The sequence below is a fragment of the Hyperolius riggenbachi genome, chromosome 5 (genome assembly GCF_040937935.1).
Source record: "Hyperolius riggenbachi isolate aHypRig1 chromosome 5, aHypRig1.pri, whole genome shotgun sequence".
NCBI lineage: Eukaryota > Metazoa > Chordata > Amphibia > Anura > Hyperoliidae > Hyperolius > Hyperolius riggenbachi.
In genome coordinates this window covers 348,961,656-348,986,931 of record NC_090650.1, presented here as the reverse complement: position 1 = coordinate 348,986,931, position 25,276 = coordinate 348,961,656, and the positions used below count along the sequence as shown (strand labels likewise).

At 46.5% G+C, this 25,276-nt stretch overlaps 1 protein-coding gene and 1 long non-coding RNA gene across 3 annotated transcripts in view; one reads left to right on the top strand and one right to left on the bottom strand.

The window, feature by feature from the left end:
• CHD7 (chromodomain helicase DNA binding protein 7) overlaps nucleotides 1-15,314 on the bottom strand; it is a 257,707-nt gene extending 242,393 nt beyond the window's left edge. Inside the window, exon 1 of the mRNA XM_068237430.1 lies at nucleotides 14,902-15,314. The gene's annotated coding sequence lies outside the window, so the exon portion shown is untranslated. The remainder of the gene's footprint in view (nucleotides 1-14,901) is intronic.
• The window catches only part of LOC137518943 (uncharacterized), a 30,101-nt gene continuing 19,310 nt past the window's right edge, over nucleotides 14,486-25,276 (top strand). Inside the window, exon 1 of one of the 2 annotated variants that reach the window (XR_011020933.1) lies at nucleotides 14,486-14,582. This is a non-coding gene — a long non-coding RNA (uncharacterized lncRNA). Of the gene's footprint in view, nucleotides 14,617-25,276 lie in introns of both variants that reach the window. The other variant, XR_011020932.1, reaches the window with a different exon arrangement.

Sequence of the window (25,276 nt, the reverse complement as noted above, 5' to 3'; positions counted from 1 at the left end):
GTAAAGAAAGAAAGAGCAGGGTAGGTATTTTTTCTAATGTCCCCACTGATATATATGGTAAAATACATGAGGGTGCTTCCTCTCTGGTTCACTTTAAAAGGACTTACGAGCTGAATTGCTAAAAAAAAAAAAAGTTTAGTACCTGTGCCTATTTTGACTCCACGGAGGACGCCATCTGCGCCCTTCGTTTACTTCTGCCGGGTACCTGCACTGTTCCCCCCCCCCCCCCCCCGTTGGCTCCCGGACCCCACCGCACTCACTTTCCACCAGTAAGATGGCCGCCGGAGCTGGCCGCGGCTGCGCAGTCTGCATAGACGTGACTGCGCAGCTCTAGGGCCTCCAACCCGATCCACGCACAGGAGACAGCCTGTAGCGAGGAAGGGGCAGGAGCCGCCCTAGAGCTGCGCAGCCGCAGTCGAGTCTATGCAGACTGTGCAGCCGTGGCCAGCGCCGGCGGCCATCTTACTGGTGGAAAGAGAGCCCGACCCGGGCGGTAGGGTCAGGAGCAAAAGGCGGGGGGGGGGGCCTCAGGCGACAACAGTGCGGGGACCCAGCAGAAGTAAACGGAGGGCGCGTCCTCCGTGGAGTCAAACTAGGCACAGGTACTAAACATTTTTTTAAAAATTCAACTCATAAGTCCTTTAAACTCATAAGAAGTCGCTCCATTGTGTCTCCTTCCTACTGCACAGAAGCGCCACTCCACTATATCCGTCGTCTGAAGACTTGTGCTCATTCTGACAAGCGACAATCACTAAACAGGTGTTCAGATGAGGAGGTGGGACTTTGTACTTCACAGGAAGTAGGTGTAAGGGCCTCTTTGTATGGATGACTGACTCATCCTGTATGGAATCAAAGCTAAACAAAGGATTATTTAATATTAAAAGTGATATAGTGACCCAGTGGGGGAGGTCACATTAGTAAGGCAACATCGTTTTTTACATTGCAGGGGGCATTATGTTAAAGTGGCTTAATATTGTATGCTGGGATGCGGCAATACACTGCACTGGTGTGTGCTGCCCCCACAGCAAAAGCTTAAGGCAGGGAACACACTTGTAGATATGTGCGCATTTTGCTGCAAACAGAAAATCGTGCACTGCACCTGTGGCCATTATATTCAATGGCCCGCTTGGGAATCTCATAACCGTTCATGTTCCCTGCAATTTTGAATCACATAGCTTTTGCACAAATTGTATGCATTTCGCAATTACAACTTATTGCCCCAGATCTGGAAAGAAAGGAGGAAAAAAGAATCGCATAACATGGAAAAATTGCATGCAGGAAATGCAATAACAACCCGTAGAAAACCCTACGAATCACAGGGAAAAGCACACAGTGAAGTGTGTTCCTTGAGTTAGTCTTAACTGCACCAGAGCGATCGGCAAAACCAAACATGCTCTTATGGGATCCTGTGCTGCCTGACCTCAATTCCTCTAGGAAAGCAAAAGACGCAACTAAAGCCCCGTCTACACTATAAGATGTTGCAGCGATCCGGCGGATCGCCTCTTCCGCGTGCCCGCCACAACGCCGCTCGCTGCGCGTGCGCCGCATTCGATTCCCCGCTCATGCCCGCTCGTCCCCGCCGTCCCCCCTCGCGGGGAGCGAGCAGGGAATCGGCGGTGCGGAGAGCCGTCCTGTCGGATCTTATCAATCGATCCGCATCATTGGCTCGATTGATAAGGAGCATCGCGGCCGCATCTACTCGTGTAGATGCGGCTTTAAGGTGCACATACATGGTACAATTTTAAAACAAATTTCAATTAGATAATTTAGTTCTACTATTTTGTTAGATTGAATATAACATTTTTTTCCAACATGTCTGATTGGATTTTTATTGGGGGGGAAAAAAAAAAAAAATACGTCCATCGAGTTCAACCAGAGAAAAAATAAAAGTAGTCGGAAAAGATAGGAATATCTAACGTTTTATTGTACTGTGTATGGGTACCATTAGAGAACCACTTGACATCTCTTATGGCCCATACTCACAGGCTACAATTGTTGCGGCGACAGGTCGCCCGTGAGTATGCGGCGTCGCACGGGCGCGCACCCCGAACTGTCGCCAGGCGATTGGCGCGGTCAATCGCCTGGCGGCAGTCGCCGCCGCAACTCCTCCGCAACTGTCGCTCGTCCGCGTGAGTACGTGGACTAGCGACAGCAACCTCCATTGAGGTATGCGGAGCTTCCGGCGGGGGGGGGGGGGGGGGGGGGGGGCGGGGGAGGACCGTTGCTGGCGACAGGCCACTTTTGCAGCCCGTGAGTACGGGCCATAAGGGCTCTTTCACACTAGAAGCTAGTTTCGGCGTTTTACAGCCAAGAACATAGTTTGCATTTTCCAAGGTAAAACAGTCCATAGACTTGCATTTTACCTTTCACACCTAAAGCAGTTTTTTGGGGTTTTGAAGCTCCCCAGAGCTTTTTCAAAGTTGAAGCCGAAGTTGGCTTTTCACATTGCAATGATAGTCAATGGAAAACGACAACTACAGTGTTTTCAAAGCCTTGACTTGTAGACTTATTTTTAAAGAAAGAAAAAAAAAAAAAAAAAAAATAGGATGTTTTCATATGAGCTGTAAAACACTTTGAAAACGCTTTAAAAACGCTATATATTGGCGTAAAGGGAAAGGCAGAGTTTCAGCCTTTTCTACCGCAGCCTCTAGTGTGAAAGAGCCCTTGTGCTTTTTCTTATTACTTTTTTTGTATAAATTCTTATTGATTTTTTAAATTACAGTATATTCAGGCATATAAGACTACTTTTTAACCCTTGAAAATCTTCTGGAAAGTCAGAGGTCGTCTTATACGCCGGATGTCACTGATGCCGGGGGATACACCCTATCCGGTTACCGCTTCTCAGATCTCGCTGCTGAGGACTGAAGAAGCGGTGCAGGCGCACATGTGCGAGATCTGAGAGGCAGAGAAGGAGGTAAATAGGATACAAGGTTGGGCCAGAAGGGTGAAAAAGGCGTGTTTTATGGGCACATCGCAATCTATTCGTCCATACCGTTCTGATAAATAGGTAGACAAGGAGAGCTGACCAATCCACTTAGGGAGAGGGAGTGTTAACCAATCCAACCAGTCAATCGCCTATATACTGTTATATACTGGGTACCACATACAGTACAGCACTAGCATCTGTTCATACATAGCACCAGTATATGATTTTTTTTTTTGTAGTTTTTTTATTCGGTGTAGGTTGGAAGAGGGGGGGGGGGGGGGGTAGTCTTATAGGGCGAGAATATCCCAAACTCTATATTTTTACTGCAAAAGTTGGGGGTCATATTATACCCCCAGTCGTCTTCTACCCCAGAAAACTAACTGAGGATTGAAAGTCATCCCAATCAGTAGCTGTTACCTCCTTTCCCATGAGAATTTTTTCTCTTTTCTAGAATAGCGCCTCAGGGGCATCTGTATGGCTGATATTGTGTTGAAAACCCTCCAACATTGTGATGTTGTCATGACCATGGCCCTGACTGTTTGCTGTCTGTGACCCCCGTTGCATTGTGGGAAAGAACGGCTTTTTCCAACTGCCAAACAAGCATTATCTCCCTCTGAGCATAGAACTCTCAGCAATGAACATGCTGTACAGATCACCTGGCAGAACAAAACAAAAACAAAACAAAAAAACACAAAAAAAGGAATTTTTAGAATGGAAATCAGGGGGAGGATAGCTTTTACAACGTGCAAACACTGACTAAATCTATAAATGAATAATGTAAAAAAGTAATTTTTATTCACTTTGTCATTTTCACTACAGTCCCTCTTTAAAGGGACACTTAAACAAAAAAAAATGAGTTTTACTCACCTAGGGCTTCCAATAGCCCCCTGCAGCTGTCCGGTTCCCTCGCCGTCTCCCTCCGATCCTCCTGGCCCCGCCGGCAGCTACTTCCTGTTTTGGTGACAGAAGCTGACAGGCTAGGGAACCCGAGTGATTCTTCGTGTTCCCAGACACATTAGCACCCTCAATGCTGCTATATGGTATATGATATATGCTATAGCAGCATAGATGGCGCTATTGTGGCCAGGAACACGAAGAATCACTCGCGTCCCGACCCTGTCAGCTCCTGTCACCGAAACAGGAAGTGGCTGCCGGCGGGGCCAGGAGGATCGGAGAGAGACAGCGAGGGCACCGGACAGCTGCAGGGGGCTATTGGAAGCCCCAGGTGAGCAAAACTCATTTTTTTTGTTTGACTTAAGTGTCCCTTTAAATCTCCTGTGGATTAGTTTATATAATGATTGCTATTATTGTTTATTTTAAATAGTGCATAGAAACATGTCGCTGACTGTCCCTTGGAGAAACTCACAGTTTAATCCCAATTTAATCCACAGAGCAGGCAGGGTGAATGAGGAGAACAATATTTTTGACCAGCGCACAGCTAAGTCGATGCGCCAGGCCAGTCGCTGACCGAGGTGTCGCTGTACTCGCGCTAGATTCTCCGCAGCCTCAGCCACGTTGAATCTAGCAAGTGTACAAGGCTTTCTTTCAATCAGAAATGCTGCTTAAGGCCTCGTTCACGCTATATGCATTGCTGTATGCTTTTCTTAAATGAATCTAGTGTGCGATACACAAAAACATCAAAAGTGCATAGACTGCACAGGCCTAACACCCTACCTGCAGCAGCTGGCACGGAAGCTCCACCCCCAATCAGGATGCATCATACCCATACAGAATCAGAAGATGCTACTGACGGCTTAGTATCTGCACGCCACCTAGTGTTAGTCTATGGGAGCTTGTATGAGCGGAAACAGAAGAGGCGCCATAATCTATCGTCATGTTGGAATGCCATTTGTACAATGAAGATAAAGCCTCACCATCACAACCCACAGAAATAATGTAATGTGAGGGTAACAAGGCTAGGTTCACATTATACAGAGTCGTGCTGCGGACAGTTACAGCCGATCCCATGTACAATCCACTGTGACCGTACCATCATTTCTAATTACTCTCAATACCATCATTCCTCAGTACAAGTCACATATAGCATTGCTGTATATGACCTTTCCAACTTCAGTCTGAAAAGTCATGCAGGAGAGAATTTTGCACTCTGTCATAGCAACATACATGTCAGAACACTTCTGAACAAACCCAATGGACAACATAGGATCCACCAAGAGGTCTGCTTAGGTCCTGTTTGCAGCATAGTGTGAACCCATTGATAACTGATGATCAATGATGCAATCTTGACTGTACTGTAACCAAATGCACAGGGTAAACTGAGTGAACATACTTTGAATGGATACTTCATATGACATCACAAGATTGTACAACTAATTCTGATTACTAGTGGACACAGAAGCAAATTTGAGGTGAATAATAATAATGGCACTATGGCGAAAAATTGTAACATTAAAATATGTGCAAACAGACAAATAAGTAGTCTGTTTATTCCAGAGTAAAATGATCCATAAATTAGTTAGTCGAAATCTGACAGAAGTTACAGGTTTTGAACTAGTCCATCTCTTCATAGGGGATTCTCAGCAAGGCTTTTATTCCTTATAAAGATATTCCCTAAAAAGGATTTAAACAATGATGCTGGCCAGCTTCCCTGCTCGCTACACAGTTTTTTGGCAGTTGGACAGAGCAACTGCCATTCACTAAGTGCTTTTGAAAATAAATAAATCCCTGAGAATCCCCCCCATGAAGAGATGGACTAGTCCAAAACCTGTCACTTCTGTCAGATTTCTACTACCTACTGTTACTACCTACTGTAAGTGACAGCAACATAGGAGTAAAGAAATTAATGGTTCATTTTACTCTGGAAAAAAAAAAAATGTACTTATTTGTTGCCGCAGCCAGGAACAGGACATACAGCCAACAGATGGACAGGAGACCGGATGATTGAAGTAGCCTGAAAGGGTCTGAAGAGTCTCTAGAACACTGGGGTATGTATATATTAAAAACTTTTTCCACCTCAAGTACACATAAAAATAGTTATGGGCTAGTGCTGAACTAATCTACTGAAAAGGTTATTTTTAGTATTTTATTTTAGTATTTTCTGTGAATATTTCAGTTTCTACTAGTAGTAAGTGTAGAAATGTTCTGCTTGGTTGTCTACTGAGCAGCCCATACCATCCTACGGAGAGGGGAGGACTAGCAGGAGATGTCCAGCATAGCGCAGTGGGAACTACCAAAGTGGTTGAACAGGGGATCTTTACACTCAGCAGATCGCTGAAAATGAGGCCACCAAAGTGGAGGGACACCAGAACTTACACTAGATTGCCACCCAAAATGATCAGGAGCAATTGCTTGAGGCAGCAAAAAACTAAAGCACATAGCTTAGGACTGTATGCCTGAGGGAGCAGTGTGGTTTTCCCGTATGTCAAGTGTGCTCTGTGTCTATGGAAATGTCACCCACCACTGATTGTTTACCCTTCTCCCTTCTCCATGGTATCAACACAATTTGCTGGAACAGTTCAACTAGAGGTACCCATGGACGATGGGTGGTCATCTGACGACACCTTATGAAACTTATGACCGTCTGACCACTAACCTATAGGTGATTAATGACTGAACATGTCATGGATCTTAGGATCCTGGTGCAGCAAAATTTTTTGGGGAGGGCAGAGCTTTATCATTATGAACCATTTGTACTCTATGTTCTATTAGGAACATCTTTGTTTTTGCACAAGGTGATGATTCAAAGGTCTAGAAAATTGGACTGGAATTGTGACACTTTGCCTTTAAAGCAGGGGTCAGGAACCTTTTTGGCTGAGAGAGCCATAAATGCCACATATTTTAAAATTTAATTTTGTGAGAGCCATACAATAGGTTTTATACTGGGAAAGTGCGCATGCACAGCAGAGGGCCATGTTGTCATGGTGATGTGTATACAGTTGATCCGCCGGGCAGCGGAAGTGTCAGACACGTCTTCAGCTTCTCTTGGGTTTCAGCAAAATCTGCAATTTCCCTGAGAGCCAGACAGGAGAAATACCGGCTAACAGCTTGTACAATTAGCTAGCTGACTTGGGGGTTTCACTTTGTAGGATGAGATCCCCACACTTTGGCCCAATAGGCTGCTTGTCAAGTAACAGGCAGCCTATTGGGCCAATCAAAGTGCAGGGATCTCGTTCTAAAAAGTCACTGGACCTAACAGGGTCCAAAGTGGGACAAATGGAGCAGCTGTTTGTTTTGGGGCAGCGCGAGTGAGTTAGTTGTGCATGCTACAGCAGTAGCCTGCCTACTTTGAACATTTTATTTGCACTGCCACACTAAGCTGCACTGCTTAAGCAGTGTAGCTTAGTGAATTAACCCCTACTGATTTGTCTGTGAGCCAGATGTAGCCATCGAAAGAGCCACATCTGGCTCCCGAGCCATAGGTTCCCTACCCCTGCCTTAAAGGATAACTGTACTCAAAGAATGGTTAGGAAAAATGCCCCCCAGACTGCCATGATAGACCAACTCTCTTTCTACTCAACAGTGCCATCTAGCAGCTGGAGGAAGTGGTGGAAATGGATGCAAACAAAGTTTTAACCTTTCAAATCAAACAGCACATGGACCCATATGCAATTTACTTTTTCTCCAAGTTAATATTTTTATATCTTGTCAAAATGCTTTTTAAGCCACCAGGAAGAAAGAAAATACACAATCATGTTGACAGTACTTTTCCATCTACTTTTGGTATTTTTTCAATTGCAAAGTGCTGAAAAGTTATTTCAAACAGAAGATTAAAAATTATCTCCTAGGAGAAAACTCAGGTGAAAGTGAATTGCACATGGGCCCTGGCATCTGCGGGTGCCGATTAGGAAGAAGAGGATACTGGGAATCTGGGAGAGCATTTTGTATACCTGTTCATTGTAAGCGTATAGCTATTCAGTAACTCGAGAGAATACCTGATAGAGTGAGGGTAGGACAGATATATTCTATATAACTAGTGTAATGATCATACATTTGATAAGATTATTTCACTATGAACTGAACACTAGGACTTATGCTGGGGATACACGGGTCGACCCCGCTCGTCCGTGCGTGGATCCATTACCGCTCACCCCCGGTTTCTTATCAGCGCTCAATTCCCTGCCATTGTCCGCAGGCGGGAATCAAGCAGGCGGGGGGGGGGGGGGGGGGGGGGGTTCGAGCGGCTTGATCGGGCCAGCTGATTATCAGCTGGCCGGATCAGCTGGTCGATACACGGTACAAAAACGTACCGTGTATCCCCAGCATTAGGTTCTGTTCCAACCTGCTGCTGGATTACATGCGGCCAGTGGGAGTGGATAGCTTGGCGTCCGCTCCGATAGTCCAGCTGTAGCCCGGGGCGGATGCACTTCCCCGACAGTGTATATGGGGGGGGGGGGGGGGAAATCACATGCACCTTCCCGGGATTATCGCGCACTGCACGGCGCTTTCCCGGGATTATCGCGCACTGCACGGAAGTGTGGTCTGCTTATTGCAACGGATCCTATTTATAAAATAGAAGCAGTTCACTGCCCATTAAAGGAGTACTGTAGGGGGGGGGGGGGAAGAGTTGAACTTACCCAGGGCATCTAATGGTCCCCCGCAGACATCATGCGCCTGCGCAGCAACTCACCGATGCTCCGGTACCCTTCTAGAATTTTTAACTTTAAAGTTGGAAAAAACCCACTGCGCCTGCACGTCCAAGCCCTCGCTCCCGCTGATGTCACCAGAAGTGTATTGCGCAGGCCCAGTACAGTCTGCGCCTGCACAGTACAATCCTGTTGACGTCAGCAGGAGCGAGGACGCTGCCGTGCAGGCGCAGTGGTTTTCAGAATTTAAAATGTCGGAAATGAAAGAAGTGAACCGCAGGCAGGGACTGGAGCATCGGTGAGTGGCTGCGAGGGCACAGGAGGTCTGTGGGGGACCATTAGAAGCCCTGGGTAAGTTCAACTCTTTTTTTTCCCTCGACCCCCCCCTACAGTAGTCCTTTCAGCGATGGCCTGAAAATGGACAAAATCCGTTCTCTGCTCAAGTGGGAACACAGTCTTGTTGTTGGATGTTCATTCACTGTGTATGGGAAACTGAAGCACTGTTTCAACAGACGGGAGTCTGGAGTTTATGGTGAAGTCTTGAAGATGGCAGATTAGCTGCATGGATCACTGGTTACTTTTAAAGATGCACTGCTATAACATAATAGACTGTAATACATTATTCATGATGCCAAATTTTACGTGTATTATCTTGGTTTCAGCATCAGAAAAAACTTCCCATATGCATATGCTCTTCAAGTGATGTTTAGCCTAGACTATTCAGTTAAGACAAGTGACAATGTATAAATGAATATTGTAAAAATATTAATATTCAAGTTATATTCAGTAAATGTCCTGTTTAAATCTGTAATACTAAAAAAAAAAAAATCCCCTGGGGTGTACTCTCCTTGGTAGGCAGAAGCCTCTGGATCCTATCGAGACTTCCCGTCCGCCTCCATCCCACGGAGGTCTCGCTGCAGCCCACCGAATGCACAGCTGAATTTGTCAGGCTGTGCAATATTTACCTTCCTGGCTGCAGCACAGGCGCTGTTGCGGCTCTCGACTTGGAAGCAGGCGGAAAAAGTCGATCTATTCGGATCGGCTATTTCCGCCCACTTCCGAGCCAAGAGCCACTACTGCACCTGCGCTGGCTTCACCCTCCTGCAGCGAGTACGCGGGATTTTTTTAATGTTACAGATCCTCCAAGTCCTTTTCTTTAGTTCTTCCAATCAAGGTTTTTATTTTTCTGTGGATACTGGTAAAGACAAAGTAAAAGGCTACAGACTTTGAGTTGCAGCAATGTGTTTATTTATAGTTTTAAAGTAAACCGGCAGGGAAGGGAAGTGAGGATGCCATCTCTATCGACTTTCAGGCATTGCCGGGCAGCCTGGCTACCTTGCTGATCTTGTGGGAGCAGCACTTTCTGCGTGTGTCCAGCCAGTGGCGTATGAACCGGGTCAAGTATTACAGATCAGGTGTTCTGTAATATAGAAGCTTGCCGAGGCAGAGGATCGTCACAACAGCCAGACAAGCAGCATCTAAGAAAAGGAAGTCAATAATCATATTCACATTCCTCTCACTTCTGCTTTACTTTAAAGGGCTTATGTAAATATCAATCCCTGGAACAGCAGGAGAAAACCTTTTCTGCACATCTGTAAATGTAGAAAACATTGGACTAACAACAAGCATCTGCAGGAATCCACTTGACTAAATACTTCCCAAGCCAGAAAAAGACACCAGAAAGACACTGATCATATGAAAGGCTGTGCAAACTCCACATAAATCTTTGTATCGGGCACTAGATGGTTCAACAACCGCAATTACTTTGTAATCTATCCAATTCAGTGTTAAATGGTGAACTGCACTCAGCCACAAAGTTTTAAAGAACGGTCTTCAGATTCTGCCTCGGCATGTTTACACTGGTCGATGAATAGTGGTAGAACTTCTGAAACAATACTAAAAATTAAAAGTCTATTCCACGAACGGAGCCAGTTCTACAAGTAGGTGTGACTAAGAAGAAGAGATGAAGAAATGAACTGCGCTGCCTTTTCTGTTATTCATGACTCTAGACAGAACCTGAAAGGCAGGAAATAGTCATCTCGCTTGAAGAGTGATACAGCCCAACAGAGCAAGTATCACACCAAAGTTCCAAATAGTGAATTATACATGGACTGCACAGGAAAACAGTCTCTACAGTTTCACCAGCACCCCACAGACAAGCTCTGGTTCCAGCACTGCCTTTTCCTCAGCTTCTCTGGTTACAGTTAATTGTCGCAAGACAAAGCAGCTTAACTGTTTGCTGCACAAAAAGATATTTCACCCTGTTGCTGTGTGCAGCCTCTACCCCATAGGCAGACGGTACAGCTAACACTAACCAGATACCTAATTGGGGAAGGTGGGGGTGTTCACATTCCAGGATTGGCAATGAAAGATGACTGGTTAAATTTGAAAAGGCATCCTGGATTGCTAAACCTAGATGCATTCTCTGTCACTGTTTCAGCAGGATGGAGCCACAACAAGAGTTACCAAACAAAGCAAGTAGCCTTAATCTGACAAACGCTACTGAAATTCACAGCGAAATAAAAGACGGAAAAAGCCCACCAGCTAACATGTTATCTTCTGAGCAATACGCAAGCCAGTTTGTGAACCAAACTCACACTTTATAGGAGAGTTTGTCATAAATGCTGCAAGCCGCAAGTTTAGACAATCTGAAGGGCCATTTCACATTTTATACCTGCCATACTGCAAATACTTAAAGGGACGGTCCACTCAAAACTATTGCTCATAGACATCCCAGTTGCTTTAGTTGCCAGATGTGAGCACCTGTCATTTGCATTAGATGGGGGGGGCATTATCCTTGTATTTATCTTACATTTACACTGTGATGAATGCAACAGGAGGGGTGTGAATTTTAAGTACTCTTAAGATAGGTGGGAATGCAGCCAGGGTCATTAAAATAATGTTCTCGCCAATGGACACCCCCCTCCCAAAATAAACATAAGAAACCTGTGAATCTCGGTTCTAATTCCACATATGATCAAAATATCACTTTAAACTGAACCATTGAGAGTTCCCCATTAGTATGAAATTTACCCAAGCACCTTTGCAGGTCAGCGCAGGTTTATGACATCATGTCATCTTGGATGGAAGTCACAAGCCTGATGCAGCATCCAAAACATGATAGAGATGCCATGCAGCCCAAGTCTTACATTAAAGGAGAACTGATGATAGATAGGCTGCCATATTTATTTCCTTTTAAACAATACCAGTTGCCTGGCTGTCCTGCTGATCTATTTGGCTGCAGTAGTGCTGGAATAACACCAGAAACAAGCATGCAGCTAATCTTGTCATATCTGTCAAAATAGTCAGAAACACCTGCTCTGCTGCATGCTTGTTCAGGGGCTATGGCTGAAAGTATTGGAGGCAGAGGATCAGCGGGACAGCCATGTAACTAGTATTACTTAAATGGAAATAAATATGGCAGCCTCCATACACCTCTCTCTACAGTTCTCCTTCAATACAACACTAACAGCTCGCCAATTCAGGGCAAAGTCAAACTGTTGCTCAAATCAGGTCACATCTAATCAGCATCGAATCTGCCTGCAAACAGACAAAAATCAAAACTGTAACCTTAAAATAAAATTCTAAACAACCCAAGTTTGATTTTTTTAATACAATAATCAATCTATATCACAGACTAGAAAACACAACTTAGCTCACAGAAAATAAAACTATTTCAGTAATAAAAAATACTTTTAAGAATTGTCAACACAGTGAAATTATCTCTAATCTAACTCAGGTCACTATCCCTTTCAGGAATAAAATATATGATTTAGAAAAAGTGTCCATTTGTTTGTTTTTTTTAGATTAAAAAAAAAATACACTTACAAAGTTATTCAACCTATTTGAAATCATATATTCAATAGAATTAGTGCACCCCAAAAGCCATTTGCAAGACATATTTCCCTAATAAAATGGTTTTGCTTGGGAAAGTTATAGATGTCCTCTGACAGGACTATAAAATGAACAAACCTTGATTTTTCTTATAGCAACTAGAAATTGATATAAATAAAACTGCCACAATTTAAAATTTGACATTTGGGACTATGCAACCCAAGTGTGACCAAATCCTTATTACATCACAGTCCACATAAATACCAAGTACAGTACCATCTTTGAAATGCTCAAATCTAGACTAAGGACATATTATACTTCCAACATGTAACTGACCAAAGTTTAACGAAGTTTCAAAGTAAAATTAAAATCAACTGCAGGGGGTAGAAAGGAAATAAACAGTTTTAATTTGAGAAATGGAGGCACAATATCTATATTTAGAGGCCATCTCCTATATAACAAAGCATGCAGCTTTATCCTGCCCTTGTGGCGTTATCAGTGTCAATGAATAGGTCCTAGTTAAAATTAAAGCTGCCATTTTAGGTTAGACTGGAGAGCTTCTGTTGTGCAACAGCCGGACAAAAACAAAAGCACACCACGATCTGCACACTACATGTGGGACTGGAACTTTAACATAACAAGGGAGGGAAAAAAACAAAACACTGAAGATATTCTTTATAGGAAAATAACATAATAGCAAGGGAGGTTGCAAGAGCCACTTGATGGGTTAGGACAGCAGAAATTCACAGGGACAATGGCTTCCTGTCATCCACATGTATGGCTGCTGGGGACTTGTAGGGAACATCTTCCTGTTTTCATGTTTATGAAAGTGGATTCATTGGGAGAAATCAATATCGCACAGAAACACAACAAAAAAACACAGCAAGAAGTTTATCATGGTGGAAACAACCAGTAGCAACCCCCCAAAACAGAGCTATATGGAAGCTCCACTCATAGTTTGGGCATTGTAAAGTTAGATCCTGGGAGGAACAGACAGATCATGGTGTGGGTCGGTGATCTCTCCCATTCAAAAGGAAACTCCTCCTCAACTGCTACTTTGTGTCCTTTGTCTATTGTTTGTTATGTGAAAGAAAATACTTTAAACAAAAAAGCAGCCATGAGGACTGAGAAGTGCTTAAGCGAAATCTGGATTTGACTCATTTTTTATGAGGGATGCTTCGAGGTCTTTTTTTTCCATGTGTTTTTGTGGAGAGTGCCTCTCCCATCCTCTCTCCTGCTGCCCCCTCCCCTCCTACCCAAGGGTACCCTCCTGTGAAAGGCCATCAGGAGGAGATGAATACATTGCAATGATGGCTGCTGGTAGCCTGCAGCGCCTTCTCCATGTGCCTCAACCATCAGCCTCCTCTTCCCTCCCCATCCACCCCCTGCTCCACCAGCAGGACCTAGCTCTGGCACATACCAGCAGCAGGGGAATAAACAGGAGGCCATGTCTCCCATCATCATCATCCCACCAGGACAATGACCCACACCCACCTCTTATCAGCTCCCTATTATGGCTTTATTACAACATCCCAGATGAAGAGGTGATGGGGGGCGTGTGCACACACAGCAGCCATATCAAGGCAACACAAACATGGACATCCTCTCCTCTGTGGCTCCCCAGATCATAGTGCAGGGGGGGGACCAGACCTGGGGGAGAGCTTAGACCACCCAGCAGCCAGGCTCAGATTGTACACAGGAGGGGCTGTATGGCTGGAAACAACAGGGAGTTTGCCTGGGGTCATTCTTCTAATCTCCATGATAGCAGCTCCATCCAGCAGCAGAAGTCACAGGCGAGGGAGGCCAGTCCCAGAGGGACTCCTCCGATGTCTCCCTGGAAATCTCTGCACTTTTCTGGCACCTCGTGTTTTCCCATCTGCCCCCCTCCCCCCCCCCCCCCAATTGACTGGTGGTGGCTGACCCTCACTACAGTCCCTGTCTGAGCGCTGCACACACACACACACAACATGCCTGCAAAGTGTGTGCACTGACCATCTAAGGCTGCGGAGTACACGGACTGTGCACGAAGGGAGGAGGGGGGGGGGGGGCACTGACACAGGAGAGGGGGCACAGCTACAGGATAGGAGGGCAGGGGGGATACTGACACAGGAGGGCAGGGGAGGGGGCACATCTACAAGGTAGGGGGCACTGACACGAGAGGGGGGCACAGCCACAGAGGGCACGAGGAGGGGGGTACTGACAAGGGAAGAATACACGCTGCCGATGGTATCGCACCAACACTTTGCACAAGTTGATCGCTGAGCAGCCGGAGAGCACCGGTGAGAGTATAATGAGATGTCACGATGGGATCCGGTGAGATGTGATCAGGACAGCAGCAGCAGATCCCCCTCCCCTCCTCCTCCGGCCAGTGACTCTCCATCTCTCCCCACTAATCCCCGCACACACCATCCCGTCCCGAGATCCCCCTATATCCAGCAGCAGCCTGCGGAAAGTAAGTTGTCCCCGTCCTGGCATTGTGCTCCGGCCATGCTGTGCCCGGCTCCCCCCTTCCCCCAGCCACTCTCACAAGTCCCCGGATAGAGCAGAAAGTCCCCCGAGCACACAGCAGTCCCCCCTCCCCCCCGGCACCCAACTTACCCCGGCGGCGGAGTGCAGCTCGGGCGTCACACACTGCCCTATTGTCTCCTCAGCGGACGGGGCACTGTGCTCTCATCAGCCTCTCTCCCCCCCTGTCCTCCTGTCCAGGCTGCGAGGAGGGAGGAGGGGGAAGACCTGCACTTTCTGCTTTTCCCACACTCTCCCCGGCCGGCCGGCTCTCCCGTCTCTCTCTCGTCTCTTCTCTTCCTTTGTGGTGTAATTTCAGCTCAAGTTTTAATCCGACAAGTGCACGAGCGCGTCCGCACGGAGGAGGCGAACCCGCGGCTCCGCCGGACACTCAGCTCGGGATCCTCTCACTCTCTCCGGGCACCAGCCGCGTGCACGAGTCCTCCGCGAGGACCGAGCGCGTTCCCGCGGGCCACGAACTCACTCAGTCACTCACTCTCCACACACACACATAGGACGCCCCGCCCACTCGCTGCCCTCTCCTCCCTCCCCGTGCCACACAGTCCCGTGACGTCACACAGCCACCAGGCATAATTTATGCAAGAATTCACTAGTGCTTTTCATTCAGCTCTCTTCTCTCTCCCTCCTTCTCTTAAAGGTACACAATGATATTTCCGTACGCTCAGCTCGTGTGTATTGTCATCAGATAGGGGTGTGTGGGGTCTCCAGAGCTTATTTTTCCGTCCATCCAGCTGTGGAGAGTCAGAAGTAAGAAGAAAAGCTGGGGAAAAATATGTAAAAACTGCATAAGCTATAAGCTATGATTCTAACAGAAGAAGTCTCAGAAAATACTGGAGGTGTAGCTAAATCCAGGGAAAAAATGTATACATACCCATGTGCTATATAGAGTGCAGTACTATTGTCTTCCTTTTCTTTCTTTAATATTGATTAAAAGACTGTGTAGTAGTGATGGACGAGCATCGCAAATTAACGTTTTTAAACTTTTCCGTATAAGTTTGCGAACCGGACGTTTGCGGCAAACCCCATTGGACCTGAACTCTTGCACAGGACAGAAGGAAAACAGAGAAATGCGCCCTGTATGTATTTAGATAGTTTAGCCTGTCTAATTCCCCCTCATTTGTGTCTAATCACATATTGTAATTTGATCCTCCCCTGTGTCACATGACTGCCTATGACAGATAAGCCCATTTGAAAGCACAGGCTATAAACAATATGGGCTCTATTCACAAAGAGCCAAATTTTCCGCAAAATTTTACCGCTATATTTCCGCCAGCGGTAAACTCCGCATTTTTTCCACATTCACTAATATTTTCCACATGTTTTCCGCATGCGGGAAAAAATATGCGGAAACAGCCATTATTCATGCGGGAATCATGCGATAAAAAGGTCGCATAAAAAAGTGTTTAAAAAACGAAAATTAAAGTCCACCAAGCACAGCCCTTAACCACTTGAGGACCACAGTCTTTTCGCCCCTTAAAGAGAACCCGAGGTGGGTTTGAAGAATATTATCTGCATACAGCGGCTGGATCTGCCTATACAGCCCAGCCTCTGTTGCTATCCCAAACCCCCCTAAGGTCCCCCTGCACTCTGCAATCCCTTATAAATCACAGCCACGCTGCTGACAAACAGCTTGTCAGAGCTGGCTGTGTTTATCTCTATAGTGTCAGTCTGCTGCTCTCCCTGCCTCCTGCAGAACTCCAGTCCCCGCCTGCATCCCTTCCCTCCCTGCTGATTGGAGGGAAGGGATGGGGGCAGGGACCGGAGCTATGCAGGAGGCGGGGGAGCAGCTGAGACTGACACTACAGATGTAAATACAGCCTCACAGCACGGCTGTGATTTATGAGGGATTGCAGAGTGCAGGGGGACCTTAGTGGGGTTTGGGATAGCAACAGAGGCTGGGCTGTATAGGCAGATCCAGCCTCTGTATGCAGATAACATTCTTTAAACACACCTCGGGTTCTCTTTAAGACCCAGAGCCTTTTTCTCCATTCAGACCACTGCAGCTTTCACGGTTTATTGCTCGGTCATACAACCTACCACCTAAAGGAATTTTACCTCCTTTTCTTGTCACTAATACAGCTTTCTTTTGCTGCTATTTGATTGCTGCTGCGAGTTTTAGTTTTTATTATATTCATCAAAAAAGACATGAATTTTGGCAAAAAAAAGACTTTTTTAACTTGCTGTGCTGACATTTTTCAAATAAAGTAAAATTTCCTATACATTTGAGCGCGAAAGTTATTCTGCTACATGTCTTTGATAAAAAAAAAAAAAACATTCAGTGTATATTTATTGGATTGGGTAAAAGTTATAGCGTTTACAAACTATGGTGCCAAAAGTGAATTTTCCCATTTTCAAGCATCTCTGACTTTTCTGCGCACCTGTCAGGTTTCATGAGGGGCTAAAATTCCAGGATAGTACAAATACCCCCCAAATGACCCCATTTTGGAAAGAAGACATCCCAAAGTATTCAGTGAGAGGCATGGTGAGTTCATAGAAGATTTTATTTTTTGTCACAAGTTAGCGGAAAATGACACTTTCTGACAAAAAAAAGAAAAAAAAAAGTTTCCATTTCTTCTAACTTGCGACAAAAAAAAAATGAAATCTGCCACGGACTCACTATGCTCCTCTCTGAACACCTTGAAGTGTCTACTTTCCAAAATGGGGTCATTTGTGGGGTGTGTTCACTGTCCTGGCATTTTGGGGGGTGCCTAATTGTAAGCACCCCTGTAAAGCCTAAAGATGCTCATTGGACTTTTGGCCCCTTAGCGCAGTTAGGCTGCAAAAAAGTGCCACACATGTGGTATTGCCGTACTCAGGAGAAGTAGTATAATGTGTTTTGGGGTGTATTTTTACACATACCCATGCTGGGTGGGAGAAATATCTCCGTAAATGACAATTGTTTTATTTTTTTTACACACAATTGTCTATTTATAGAGATATTTCTCCCACTCAGCATGGGTATGTGGAAAAATACACCCCAAAACACATTATACTACTTCTCCTGAGTACGGCGATACCACATGTGTGGCACTTTTTTGCACCCTAACTGCGCTAAGGGGCCCAAAGTTCAATGAGTACCTTTAGGATTTCACAGGTCATTTTGAGAAATTTCGTTTCAAGACTACTCCTCACGGTTTAGGGCCCCTAAAATGCCAGGACAGTATAGGAACCCCACAAATTACCCCATTTTAGAAAGAATACACCCCAAGGTATTCCGTTAGGAGGATGGTGAGTTCATAGAAGATTTTTTTTTTTTGTCACAAGTTAGCGGAAATTGATTTTAATTGTTTTTTTTCACAAAGTGTCATTTTCCGCTAACTTGTGACAAAAAATAAAATCTTCTATGAACTCACCATACTCTTAACGGAATACCTTGGGGTGTCTTCTTTCTAAAATGGGGTCATTTGTGGGGTTCCTATACTGCCCTGGCATTTTAGGGGCCCTAAACCGTGAGGAGTAGTCTTGAAACCAAATGTCGCAAAATGACCTGTGAAATCCTAAAGGTACTCATTGGACTTTGGGCCTCTTAGCGCACTTAGGGTGCAAAAAAGTGCCACACATGTGGTACCGCCGTACTCAGGAGAAGTAGTATTATGTGTTTTGGGGTGTATTTTTACACATACCCATGCTGGGTGGGAGAAATATCTCTGTAAATGACAATTGTTTGCTTTTTTTTACACACAATTGTCCATTTACAGAGAGATTTCTCCCACCCAGCATGGGTATGTGTAAAAATACACCACAAAACACATTATACTACTTCTCCTGAGTATGGTGATACCACATGTGTGACACTTTTTTGCAGCCTAGGTGCGCTAAGGGGCCCAACGTCCTATTCACAGGTCATTTTGAGGCATTTGTTTTCTAGACTACTCCTCACGGTTTAGGGCCCCTAAAATGCCAGGGCAGTATAGGAACCCCACAAGTGACCCCATTTTAGAAAGAAGACACCCCAAGGTATTCCGTTAGGGGTATGGTGAGTTCATAGAAGATTTTATGTCACGAGTTAGTGAAAAATGACACTTTGTGAAAAAAACAATAAAAATCCAATTTCCGCTAACTTTTGACAAAAAATAAAATCTTCTATGAACTGATCATACACCTAACAGAATACCTTGGGGTGTCTTCTTTCTAAAATGGGGTCACTTGTGGGGTTCCTATTCTGCCCTGGCATTTTACGGGCCCAAAACTGTGAGTAGTCTGGAAACCAAATTTCTCAAAATGACTGTTCAGGGGTATAAGCATCTGCAAATTTTGATGACAGGTGGTCTATGAGGGGGCAAATTTTGTGGAACCGTCATAAGCAGGGTGGCCTCTTAGATGACAGGATGTTTTGGGCCTGATCTGATGGATAGGAGTGCTAGGGGGGTGACAGGAGGTGATTGATGGGTGTCTCAGGGGGCGGTTAGAGGGGAAAATAGATGCAATCAATGCACTGGGGAGGTGATCGGAAGGGGGTCTGAGGGGGATCTGAGGGTTTGGCCGAGTGATCAGGAGCCCACACAGGGCAAATTAGGGCCTGATCTGATGGGTAGGTGTGCTAGGGGGTGACAGGAGGTGATTGATGGGTGTCTCAAGGTGTGATTAGAGGGGGGAAATAGATGCAAGCAATGCACTAGCGAGGTGATCAGGGCTGGGGTCTGAGGACGTTCTGAGGTGTGGGCGGGTGATTGGGTGGCAGTGACAGGGGGTGATTGATAGGTGATTGACAGGTGATCAGTGGGTTATTACAGGGAATAACAGATGTAAATATTGCACTGGCGAATTGATAAGGGGGGGTCTGAGGGCAATCTGAGCGTGTGGGCGGGTGATTGGGTGCCCGCAAGGGGCAGATTAGGGTCTAATCTGATGGGTAACAGTGACAGGTGGTGATAGGGGGTGATTGATGGGTAATTAGTGGGTGTTTAGAGGAGAGAAGAGATGTAAACACTGCACTTGGGAGGTGATCTGATGTCGGATCTGCGGGCGATCTATTGGTGTGGGTGGGTGATCAGATTGCCCGCAAGGGGCAGGTTAGGGGCTGATTGATGGGTAGCAGTGACAGGGGGTGATTGACGGGTGATTGACGGGTGATTGACAGGTGATTGACAGGTGAGCAGGGGGGATAGATGCATACAGTACACGGGGGGGGGGGGGGGGTCTGCGGGGGGGGTCTGGGGAGAATCTGAGGGGTGGGGGGGTGATCAGGAGGGGGCAGTGGGCAGTGGGGGGGATAAAAAAAAATAGCGTTGACAGATAGTGACAGGGAGTGATTGATGGGTGATTAGGGGGGTGATTGGGTGCAAACAGTGGTCTGGGGGGTGGGCAGGGGGGGGTCTGAGGGGTGCTGTGGGCGATTAGGGGGCAGGGGGGGGGAAATCAGTGTGCTTGGGTGCAGACTAGGGTGGCTGCAGCCTGCCCTGGTGGTCCCTCGGACACTGGGACCACCAGGGCAGGAGGCAGCCAGTATAATAGGCTTTGTATACATTACAAAGCCTATTATACATACGTGCAGCAGCGATCCGGGTGCTAGTAACCCGCCGGCGCTTCCGAACGGCCGGCGGGTTACTACGAGCGGTGGGCGGGGCGAGTCCCCGGCGGCTGATCGCGTCACGAATGACGCGATCGCCGCATAGCCACTCCCGCAGCCGCCCCCGCCGATGGGCGTATTGCGGTCGTTTAGGCCCGGACTTTGCCGCCGCCCATCGGCTGGGGGCGGTCCTCAAGTGGTTAAGCCTCCACACTTCATTAAAGGAATGCTTAAAGGGATACTGTAAGGGGGTTGGGGGAAAATTAGTTGAACTTACCCGGGGATTCTAATGGTCCCCAGCAGACAACCTGTGCCCTCGCAGCCGCTCACCGATGCTCTGGCCCCGCCTCCGGGTTCACTTCTGGAATTTCAGACTTTAAAGTCTGAAAACTACTGCGCCTGCGTTGCCGTGTCCTCGCTCCTGCTGATGTCACCAGGAGCGTACTGTGCAGGCCCAGTATGGTCTGCGGCTGCGCAGAACGCTCCTGGTGACATCAGCGGGAGCGAGGACACGGCAACCCAGGTGCAGTGGTTTTCAGACTTTAAAGTCTGAAATTCCAGAGGTGAACCAGAGGCGGGGCCGGTGCATCGGTGAGCGGCTGCGTGGGCACAGGACTTCTGCGGGGGACCATTAGAAGCCCCGGGTAAGTTCAACTCATTTTCCCCCGACCCCCTACAGTATCCCTTTAAGTCAAACTGAAAAAATGACTTTTACTCACCTGGGGCATCCCTCGGCCCCTTGAAGCTGGATGGTGCCCTCGCAGCCCCGCTCCGACCGTACTGTCCCCGCCGGCGGCTACTTCCGGGTTCGGCGACAGCCGCCGACAGGCTGGGAACGTGGCTGATTTTCCGCGTTCCCAGCCGCTATATCACCCTCTATGCTGCTATAGAGTATATATATATGTTATAGCAGCATAGAGGGTGATAATAGCGGCAGGGAACGCGGAAAATCAGCCGCGTTCCTAGCCTGTCGGCGGCTATCGCCGAACCCGGAAGTAGCCGCCGGCGGGGACAGGCTGGTCGGAGCGGGGCTGCGAGGGCACCATCCAGCTTCAGGGGGCTGAGGGATGCCCCAGGTGAGTAAAAGTCATTTTTTCAGTTTGACTTAAGTATTCCTTTAAAGAGAACCTGTACTGAGTAAAAATATTTAAAATAAACACGAGGTAACTTCAAATGAACATTACATAGTTACCTTTCCATCAGTTCCTCTCAGAAGCTCACCATTTTCTTCTGACAATAATCCCTTCCAGTTCTGACAATATTTTGTCAGATCTGAAATATATCAGTTGCTGTCAGTAAAACATCAGTTTCTGTCAGTAAAACATCAGTTGCTGTCAGTTATAGCTGAAAGGAAAACTGATGTACCAGGTAATGTCCATGTTTCCCTATGGCTCAAGTGGGCGATGTTACAGTTTAACTGTGTGCTGACCAGAAAGCTGTTATCGGTAATGGCCATTTTCAAAATGGAGGACAGATAATTCCCTTGATCACAGTGAACAAACAGGACGCGGGACAGGAGAAAGACACTGAGGAGTAGACTACATGGAATGTAAGTATGACTTGTGTATGCTTATTTTGACTTTTCATTTTCAGTTCAGGTTTTCTTTAAAGTCAATGGGATGCGGAATATATCACCTACTATTTGTAGGTGATAAAAAATCGGTAAATAGCGATGAAATGATGCGCCTGAAAATTTTTGAGAATTGATTTTTTACTGCGGAAAATACCGACTTTTGCGGAAATTTTTCCGCATGAATCCCGCACTTTTACCGCATGCGGAAAAAACATGCGGAACATTTTGAGAATTTCAACTTGACGGTATTTTGGTCGGAAACTTCCCGCATGTACTTTACCGCATGCGGGAAGTCTTTGAGAATAGAGCCCTATGTCTGCTTCCATGAATCAAGTAGAAACTGTGCAAATTTATTTTAGGATTTGTATCAGCTGTAACAAAAAAAAAACGTTTTTTTCGTTTAAAAGGTTATTATGTTGTTCTGTATCTTTTAGAGCAGAGGAGGATTTCTGAGTTTATGTCCACTTTAATGGCAGGCGAACTTTAAAAACAGTAACTTTAAAAAACGTCAGGGCGTATTTGCAACCACAATTTAATTTTAAAAAGTGTCAAATTGCCCAAGAATCTGGGCAGTGGCATGGCAGAGGGGAATCAATGGTAACATTTTCACTCCAAAATACGTATTTTACGCAGAGGCTTTTTTTTATTGGGTAAACACAAAAAATCTCTGCTTGCGGAGTGAAGGCCTAAAACTATTGTACAAACTGGACAGTGAGGTGAAACACTTAGTGTGATAGTATGTTTGGTTAGGTGACACAACATTTTTAAGGTACACTGCGGTCACTTAATCTGCAGTTTGCGCTACAAAGACAGTGTTGTTAAACACTTTGTGTGACAATTAGAGATGGCCCGAATGGTTCGCCGGCGAACTTCCATGGTTCGCGTTCGCAGAGAACCGCAAACTTTTCCGGAAGTTCGATTCGCCCCCATAGTGCATCATTAGGGTCAACTTTGACCCTCTACATCACAGTCAGCAGGAACATTGTAGCCAATCAGGCTACACTCCCTCCTGGAGCCCCACCCACCTTATAACAGGCAGGCAGCGTCAGGCTTTTCACTCACTCGTTTGCCTGCAGTAATTAGAGAAGGGAGAGCTGCTGTGCAGAGACCTATAGGGAAAGCTTAGTTGGGCTCTTGTAGGCTTGTTAGCTTGCTCCTTGCAGATTCTTATTGCTAAAAAAAGCACCCCTCAACAGTTTTTTTGAGAGCTAATCTTGTTCTTGTGATCTACCTGTGTGTGTGACAGGTGCACATTGTAATACCCATCACTGCATATACCTACCTGTTGTTCACAGTGCACCCACCTACCTTTGTGAGCGCACACACTGTGCCTGTATGGTACCTGTCTGTGTGTGACAGGTGCACATTGTAATACCCATCACTGCACCTGTTGTTCACTTCAGTGCACCCACCTACCTACGTGAGTGCACGCAGTGTGATATTCAATACCATCAGTCACTGTACCTGTTCACGGTACGTGTGTGTGACAGGTGCACATTTGTAATACCCATCACTGCATATACCTACCTGTTGTGTTCAGTGCACCCACCTACCTATGTGAGTGCACGCAGTGTGATATACCACTCATACACATACTTATTAACTGCACCTGTGTGACTGCACATTGTATTAGTCAAGTCAGTGCATACCTTTCACTTCATCCCCCCCAATATGGACAAAACAAAAGGCAGAGACAGGCCACCTGGCAGGTCTGTTTGAGGTCGCGCTGTCATGTTTTCGTACGGCCCTCGACCAAAGTACAGTGTTCAGTAGAAGGCACGTACCATCAACACCCAATATTGTCAGGACGTAGTTGATTATTTAACACAGAACACCTCATCTTTCTCAGCTTCCGCACGGAAGTGTGACATATCTTTCTCCTCCTGCTCTGATTCTGGCACCCCACTTAACACTCAGTCGGCCGTCACCACCAAAGTGCCATCACCCCAGGGCTCAGTGGTGTGGACATTTTTGTGTGTGTCTGCCTCAGATGAGAGCAATGCCATCTGTACTCTCTGCCACCGAAAATTGAGCCATGGAAAGACCAAGACCCGCATAGGGAAAACTACCTTACGAAGGCACATGATTACAAAGCACAAACTGCAATGGTATGACCACCTGAGGAAAAGCAGCACATAAAAGCAAAGCCACACACCGTAGTTTTTTCTTTAAAAAAAAACGATACCTAAACTGTACCGTGATGTTGAAAGGTAAGTGGTGACATCTCTGGCACACAGCGTTGGGTCAAGGGTCCATCTGGCCACGGATGCCTGGTCTGCAAAGCACGTTCAGGTCTGCCCGAAGACTCAGTCAGTCGCCACACACAGCATCTCTGCCTGCACGCCGTGTGACTGTCTGCCCTAAGACTAAGTCGCTCCCCACACAGCATCTCTGCCCGCCGGCCGGTTGACTGCCTTCTCCACCACCACCAACAGGGTCCGGGACTCCAGGGGGATTCCTGAATTTCTAAGGCCGCTGCTAGCAGCGGCCGCTATAATCATTTTTCTGGTGGGTGTACATGCCTGCCTAAATTTTCAGTCTGCACTGCAGCTGCAACAACCAAACAAAAGGCATGTACATGTGCCAATTCCCCATCGAGATCATTACCTTGCCGTGTTTAAGGGGCTTGCGTTCACAATGCAGTGACCGCCGGCTATATGAGTGTCTCGCGGGGGTGGCACACCCAAGATAATAAGGTCGTTGCTTCATTGTGGACAGACCAAATTTGATCAGCTGGAAAGTCACTGTTGTTCTATCATTGAGCTACCACACCCCGGCACCATATGGGCTTGAAAACCGCCACGGCCTGCACTCTCGCCATGGTACACACCAATCCAGCACGGCCATCACTACACAAACAGCTGTTTGCGGTGCGCTACACAATGAGTTTGGTGTGTCAGTGTGAAGCAGTACACTAATTACACTCCCTGATTGATGTATACACATGCAATGGGCTTGATTCACTATGCGGTGCTAACCTACTTAGCACGTCTAAAGTCTTTAGGCGCACTAACCAGGGTGCTAAGTAGGTTAGCACCGGTTTTCTCAATCAGATTGCGCGCTAAGTATCGCGCGCAAGGTTTTGCGCGCGCAAAGTCCTATGCGCGCGCTAAGTCTCATAGGCTGTAATGGGCACTTCGCGCGGAGCGCCCTGCGCTCTGTGCAGTGCGCGCATAAAGTTTTAGGCGCATAAAGTTTTGCGCGCGTAAAGTTTTGCGTGTGAAAAGCTCGTTTAGACGTGCTAAGGGGGTTTTCACAGGCGTGCTAACAGTTAGCACCGCTTTGTGAATCAAGCCCAATATGTTTTAAAGCACTTTAGGCCTGCAATTTAGCATTCAATATGGTATAAGGTTTTGCGCGCGCAA